This window comes from Mustela nigripes, chromosome 4 (genome assembly GCF_022355385.1).
Source record: "Mustela nigripes isolate SB6536 chromosome 4, MUSNIG.SB6536, whole genome shotgun sequence".
Classification (NCBI taxonomy): domain Eukaryota; kingdom Metazoa; phylum Chordata; class Mammalia; order Carnivora; family Mustelidae; genus Mustela; species Mustela nigripes.
Window position 1 is genome coordinate 188254141 of NC_081560.1, and position 7757 is coordinate 188261897.

The 7757-nt window shown below is 49.3% G+C and overlaps 1 long non-coding RNA gene across 1 annotated transcript in view; it reads left to right on the plus strand.

The window, feature by feature from the left end:
* Window positions 1-661: 661 nt before the first annotated feature.
* The window catches only part of LOC132015456 (uncharacterized), an 11977-nt gene continuing 4881 nt past the window's right edge, over window positions 662-7757 (plus strand). The window contains exons 1-2 of the long non-coding RNA XR_009403694.1: window positions 662-922; window positions 1805-2688. This is a non-coding gene — a long non-coding RNA (uncharacterized LOC132015456). The remainder of the gene's footprint in view (window positions 923-1804; window positions 2689-7757) is intronic.

Here is a 7757-nt window from a genome sequence, read left to right on the forward strand (position 1 = left end):
GATGTTAAGGCACTTGCCAAACAGTCTTTTTCCAGTCCTTTCTAGAACTTTCTAATTTCTAGATGTTTTTGCCTGCTTTGGAGCTTAAAACATTGATGTCCCTGTTGATCTTGACCACACATACTGCCTGATGGATGACTTTAATTATTAATGAATTGTTTGTGTCCACTGATTAGACCTCAAACTGTTTATTTTTAAACTCTGCAATTGTTTTATTTAGAAAATCAGGGGGAGGGGATATTTGGAAATGAAGTGCCGAGGTTAGATGCTGATAAAGCTACATCTCCGAAAGACAGATGAAACAAAAAGAGAGAAGCATAAAGATAGTTAAGAACAAAGCTTACTGAATTCCAAACACCTAAGGCAAGTCTGGCTTTAACTTTTGAACCATCCAATTAATGTTTTTCTACTCTCCACCTTGAGCTTTTTACAAGCAGACCAGGATTCTGTACCTAAGCAGGCGGTAATCCAATGTGTACTTTGCGGAGTGCAAGGCATTGTTTCGGGAGTAAATGGGAGGGTGGCGCATACATCAGAATGCCAAGTGCCTTCTTGCGAGAGGGCAAGAAAGTTTTCTTTCCTCCTTTGCCCTTACATTTTTGATTAAGTGGTACTTGCTTCAGTTCAAGATATCTTGTGGACAACGGAGGCAGAGGCCGATTATTCCACAGTCTTCTTAGGACCGATACATTCTGCTAATCCCAGCCCTTATTAGGCTACTCCTTACAAAGCTGATGCCCTGTCTCCTGAGCACGATCCCCCGCCCAGTCGGTCATCTCCGAAGGCCAGAAGCAGATATCCTGCACCAGCCGCCCTTGACCTGTCCTTGGGAGGAGAGCCACTGCTGACCTTGAGGGGGAAGACCTGCTACAGAGAATCGGACTAGCTCACAAGCTGCAGTTGCCTCATGGGTGCATTCTTGGTGTGTATTTCCTTGGATATATTTGTGTTTTCCAAACCCTCAGTAGCAGCAGTGCTCCTGGGCTCGGAGAGAGAAAAGAGTGAGACTGGCTCTCAGGGGTCAGCCTTCCTCCGTGTGCCTCCCTTGCAGCTCTCAAACAGGAAGGAAGAAAGAAAGAACGAGCGAAGGAAAGAAAGAAAGAAAGAAGGAGAGGGAGGAAGGAAACGGGAAAAAGAAAGAGAGAGCGAAGCGGGAACGCCTAACTCCCTATACTGAGCCACTCACCTATTCTCCCACACCCCCTCCCACGGAAGGATCTGGGGCTTGGATTCTGAGAGCGGCCGGCCCCGGAGCCCAGCCCGCCCCTGCCCAGCCCTGCCCGAGTGACAGCAGCGCTCTTCGGGGCAAGCTGGCAGAGCTGGGCAGGGGGTGGGGAGCAGAAGCTGCCAGCCTTCTTTGCAATTCAGATGGTAATGTTCTCCTGGGCTTGTGTACCATCTGCTGGGCACTCAGACATTTCTCTATTTGGTCATTAATTAATGTCCTAACCACCAAGCCACACCAAACGTGCAGAACTGGAATTTCTGAGACACTTGTTTACTAAGTCAGTGCAACCACATTTCTCTCAAAAAGCTGAGACTTTTTCCTATTTCAGAATGGCCTTCTGCTGCCCATCTGATTTTGTTAAGACACGTTTTTATGTCATAAGCTCACTTCGTTTCATTGCTCAGAGGTTAGTCGAAGGAGTAACATCCGAATGTTTACTTTCAGTGTTTTCCCTAAAAAGTGGCATCGGTTCTGAGGACCTCAAAGGTCTCTTTCATTCCTTTAACAAACTGCTGATGATATTTGAGGCTTAAGGCATGAAGACGAATGACCTTAGATTTTCTCCTGCCTTTCCAGGTCAGAGACTGAGTCGCCGTCTTGGACACGTCCCCTGAAAAGTTGGTCGGTCAAGACTTGCAGGTGCTGTGTTTGAACTCACCATGTTTGAACTCACCAAGGCATCTCTATATTTGAGTTTCTCTCTCTGAGACAGAATTGGGGATAAGTGGCCTCTGAGGACCCTTCCCACCAAAGATCGTCAAGATTCTCAATGCGCTGCTGCCGCCGCCGAGGGGTGGGGAGCGTTAGCAGGAAAAGGGATGAAATGAGGGTCTGAGGGTGGAGCCCTCGTGGACAGGATTAGTGGCTTTTTCAGAGTCAGGAGAGAGTTTGCTTCCTCTCTCGTTCCCTCTGCCACGTGAGGACACAGCAGGCAGACAGTGGTCTGCAAGCCAGGAAAAGGCTCTCACCAGAGACCGACCACACTGTACCTTGATCTTGGACTTCCAGCTTCCAGAACTGTAAGAAGTTCCAACGGCCACCCAGGCTGTCGTACTTTGTTACAGAAGCCTGAACGGATAAAGAGTCTGAGACGGCATGAAATCAAACATGTCCGGGAGGCTGGGCCTTGTGCTGGCCAGAGAAAGGCCAGGAGGCTGGTCTCTGTAGGTGCCAGCAAGACCACTCAGCTCTCCTGGTGGAACTGACCAGCCCGCCCATGAGCAGAGTCCAATCATCAGCCCGTAATGTGACTACGGAAGGAGCCGGTAGCTTCCCGGTCCATCTGGGCGCTATCCCAGGAGACCATTGAGTGGAATCTCTTGGCCAGTGGGACTAGAAGCATCCCAGGCATCCTTGCTTCATTAAGCTGAAAACCACCAGGCTCTTGTGAGGGCATCTGTGTAGGGCGCTGGCCCAGAATGAAGCCACTACTTCGCAGAGTGTTTGCTGTAATTCAGGAGGTAACGTCTTCCTACCTCTATTTCTTTGATTTGGAAAAGTCAGACAATCCAATTAATTGTGTTATTGTGGACTCAGTGGTTTTTTTTGTTTGTTTGTTTTATTTTGTTTTGCTTTGTTTTTGTTTTAGATTTTTATTTATTTATTTGAGGGAGAGAGAGTGAGAGAGAGCATGAGAGGGGAGAGGTCAGAGGGAGAAGTTGACTCCCGGTGGAGCTGGGAGCCCAATGTGGGACTCGATCCCGGGGCTCCAGGATCATGACCTGAGCTGAAGGCAGTTGCTTAACCAGCTGAGCCACCCAGGTGCCCAACTCAGTGTTTTTATATTCCACAGGCTTTCTTATCCTAGTGGACAGCCCTCAAATCAGAAAGAGCATCCTGGGACTGAATGACCTGATGTTCTATTGTCCTATTGTTGTGGCAGTGATGCTGGGTCCTCCTGGTCCCCCAAGTTTAGTGCTTTCAGAAGTGTCTCCAGGGAGGGCCTAGATGGCCACTGTTGTTATGGTGAACATGGGCAGCGATGCCGTGGGACCTCACAGATGGTGACCTCACTAGGTGGGAGAAGGTGGGGGGGCAGAAGGAGTTCCGAAGCAGAGACCCAGTTGTGACCGGTCCTCTTCCCATGGGAAGCTCGGTTTCTGAGGGGCCTCCTCATATGGCAGCTGCAGGACGTGAGGCTAAGTGGCCTGACAGGTGGAGAGGAAGGCAGGTGGACGCAGCTTCTGGGGCAGCCACGAGCCCGACGCCTGGAAGGTTCAATCCCGGGAAGGGACGGTGGGGTGCTGTTGAGGCCGGGGCTGGGGCCAGGCCCAGGCAAGACAGGGCTTGACCTGAGCAGGCAGGAAGCCCCCAGATAAAATGTCAGTTTCCTCGTCCATCCTTCCTCTTACACCTTTTCATCATTTCATGCTCCGTCTGTCAGTCTGTCACCGTAAAACATGGGCTCCGTCATTCCTTCGGGAGGGCACCCCCGGGGGAGCCCAGCCTGCACCCTCTGACCCCCGCCCCCGCCGCAGCTACTGTGGGGCCAGCCCTCCACTCTTTCTGGAGGGCTCAGCGAGGGAAGAACAGCCCAGACCCCCACCGTGGCAGCCTTGCACGCAGCCTGGGGAACGCTTCAGGATTCTCACGACCTGTTGAGACGGCAGACGGGACTGACATGCCGAGGTTCGCAACAACAAGCCCCTAAACCGTTCTGAGCAGGAACACCTGTGTTCACCCTTTTGGGAAATTCTGTGCTCTAGGCAGCACTTTCTACAGGGTGTCACGCTCTGTGTGTGTGTACCCTACCCCCCAACTGCCTCCAAGCTGGTAGGCAGGCAGAACATGAACTCCTCTACTGTCACCAACTGCACTAATTCAACCTGACACACACGGCAAACAACACCCCACCCCCCACGCCCAGGAAACGCTAAAAAGAAAACAATACCCCAAAATACGTCCTCCTGGACAGCCTTTGACCTCCGTGTAGGCAAACCTTGGGGAGAAGCACCTATCATTAATGGCTTCAATCTATCAAAACACCCTCTTGATTGATAAACATGCCAGGTTTACATTATGATTACTGCATACAATTTTCTGTCACTGTTAATTTATTTGAAAGTCTTAACCTGGTAGGGTATGACACCAGCGGTATTTTATAATGAGAACTGCGGAAATAAATCATCCCCACCAAATAGTACAAAGAAAGCACTACCCAGTCTTTCAGTACACAGGGGCGGGAATCTAGACAGACTCACGGCGCAAGCAGGCAGAGAGAAACAGCCCCTGGGATGAACATCCCGGATCCGAGCCCCTTACAAGCTCTGGGAGTCAGCCGGACTCCTGCAGGTTTCTCATCCCAATCTGTCCAAGGGCGTTGCAGGCCAGATTGCGAACCTCTCTTCGTCTGGGCAAAGCCCAGCCAAACCAAACCCCGAAGGCACCGCGAGGTGCCGTCTGGGGTCTGCGTCTGGCGTGGCCAGCACCTGAACTTGGAGCCCAGCCCCCTGAAGACAGACCAGGAGGTCATCCGGCTTCTCCCAGACAGGTGGAGGCCGACAGGGGAGGGTCTGGAGGAGGATGCTTGGCTGTGCGGCTGCGGCCTCGCTCCACAACGGGGGGGACGCGGAGGTGGCCCGGTGCAGCTCCCCGTGCAGGTGCAGGCCCGCCCTGGTCCGGCGCGACACCGCCTCCAGGAGGCCCCTCCTGGGTAGTTGGGGGACACCCAGACAATACTGAAAGCTTCCCAAATGAACTTTGCATAGAGACATTTTCATTCGCTGCCTCTGTCCTCATGCATATTAACGAATGGTGCGCGCGGCCTCATTTAATTCACTGATTTTACATTCGGATCACTTTCTCTTTTACAGCTATTTTTACCGGGCTTCATTAATCTTTGTTGAATACAATGGCATACATCTTTAATGCGGCCGCTGTCAAGGCGTATTTCAGCAAGGGCTGCGAACTGAATGACAGGGAGCAATATTAATAAATTTAACATAGACTGTATCAATTTTTAACAGAACGAATGTGGAAAGCTAAATGTATTATTTTTCGTTTAAATCATAGGGTTTATCACCGGTTAAGTAGCAGCGATTTCGCAGAAACTTGTGACGCGCCATACAAATAGATTTACATCTCATTAATAAGTAAATTAGGCAAATGCCTTTCAAGTTCAGACAAGTACATAAGTGTAATCTCCATATTAAAGGAGTCGTCTTTGATAAACCACGGAGGAATCGTGGCGGCCAAGGACGTGCCATGTTGCCAGGCCCGCCGCCTGGGCTGCAAACCCACCTTTAATTACGCTCCTTCATTACTAAAGAGATAAGTGTCTCTCCAGTTAAGGATCTATAAACGAACAGCATGCCGGCACCTCCCAAATCATTCTCCGGGAGCCATGAGAAGGTGGGGACAGTCATGAACGGGAAACGAATTATCACCTGTTCTTTCTCCTTCCCGGCCGTGGAATAACGGGCATATACTGACGCCGGCTCCCCTTACCTCTCTACAGGACAGGGTCCATTCAGTTCAGGATGCTCTTTTGTTGAAGGCAGTCCAGGGGAGGGAGCTTAGGAAGGGGAGGAAAACAGCAACAGCAACAACAACAAAACACAAACAACTCTGATTTTTTTTTAATTTCTCTTCACAAATCCCCACAGAGATAATTTGCTCTAAAATGTAAACCCAGTGAGAACTTGCCTGTCTGTGTTAAATAAAAAGTTACGGTTGGCAGGAGGCATGTTTTTGCAGTAGCTTTAGCAATTATAGGAAATTACATGCAAAGCCAGAGTTCTGATCCTAAGTTAATTTATAATTGGAAAAAACTTATTAATTAGCTATGTCGCTCTAATTAAGAATTAGAAGAGTGTGCGCTAGGACATCAGTCAGTAGCCAACTGACAGGAGTTTCTGAAAGCCCAGAAGAGACAGCTGCTCAGCTTTGCCCACCGTCGCTTGCCTCTTCCGGGCGCTTGGCACACACAGATGCATGCCTGTCCTGTGCCGCTGAGCTCCAGGAAAGGGCCAGAGCGTCCTGAAGGCTGGCCACCCGGCGGCCGAGGGTCTGGCCAGGCACAGCGCCCTGTCCAGCTTCCACGTGACACCAGAAACTTCTAGACACATGCACGCACACACACGCACACACACCTATGAGCCTGTCCCATCACATATATATATATGATATATATATATATCATATATATATATATATATATTTTTGTTTTTACCCTGCTTCTATTTTTGTTACCAAACTGGCTTTTCTTCCTCTGCATTTTCTTTTAAAACACTTTTTTTTAAAATTGTTTTCTCTTTACCCAACTATAGATACAAGAAAAGGATTAAATATTTAAGCACTTGTAAAGGTCAGGAGTTTTCTAAAAATACACGTTTAATTAAAACCAAAATTTTAGAATCTTTAATCCTGGGGCCTCCCCATGTTAGCGGCTGCTTCCTCCCGTGGATTTTGTATCTTCAATTGCAAACCCGGGACTGTAAAATGACTTTTTGTTCGGATTGGTTATTAAGACAGAAAATGAAACAAGAGCACAAACAACGGGATGAAAGCTACTGTCTACGTTAATTGTTCTCTAAAAAAGAAAAAGAAAAAAAGATTAATTTTTTTTAACCCAACCTAAACCTTTCCCCATCTGTAAGGGTCATTTTCCACGCACAGGTTTGCTTTCAATTAGGGCAGAACAAAAGCTCAAGTGGGCATTGGAGAGAATTCGTTTTCTTATTTGAATACCAAAAATGATGTCCCCCAGATAATGATGCTTTAAAAAAAAAAAAAAAATCTCTGCATTAGCACATTTCTACCATTCTATTCCATTTGCTGGCAAAATACAAGATTCCTGATACACTTATCTTATGAGGTTAATGATCTTTTGTTGTCTGCTCTAAGCCTATTATTCATTTTAAATTAGAGGCAAAGTGGTGTGTTTAAAAGTAATTCAAATGGGAAGTAGTCTTTCTTTAAAATAAGGGGCTTTAATCCCTTTTCACAATCATTAGCCTGTACTTAGTTAAAAGAACTAGGTTGTGCGGGATAAGGAACAGCTTGCTTGCTGTTTTGGGTGTTGCCCCTAATGAAACTCTAGGGGCAGAGTGGAGGGAGCCCCTGCTTCCAGAAGCCCCCCGGGCACTTGGTGACTCCGTGGGTTTTCCGCAGAACTGGGGAGCTGCCCGGCAGGCCGCGTGTTCAGGGAGAGTCACGAGTTGGTGGAGTTTGCGACCAGTCTCCGTAAAGATCGCCCAATTTTGGAAGTTAAGCCGGAAGATTGAGGAGTTTCTCTGGAGAAGATTCAAATCTGCGTCCTGTGACTTTTCTAGTCTACGCCCAGGCGCAGAGGGTTCGAGAAGGCGCCCCGACGCCGGTGGTCACCTGCGGGAGCCCGCGGGAAGGGAAGACGCAGGCTCCCCGGGGACCTGGCGCGCGCTGTGCGGTCGGGAGGCCGATGGCCACAGGCGCCTGTCGCGCGGCTCAACCCTGCCCGTCGGCCGGGCCTCGCCTCGGACACCGGCGCCCTTCCCGGTCTGGGTCTGCGAGGGGGACTCGCAGCCTCGCTGGACAGTCAGTCCGCGGGGCG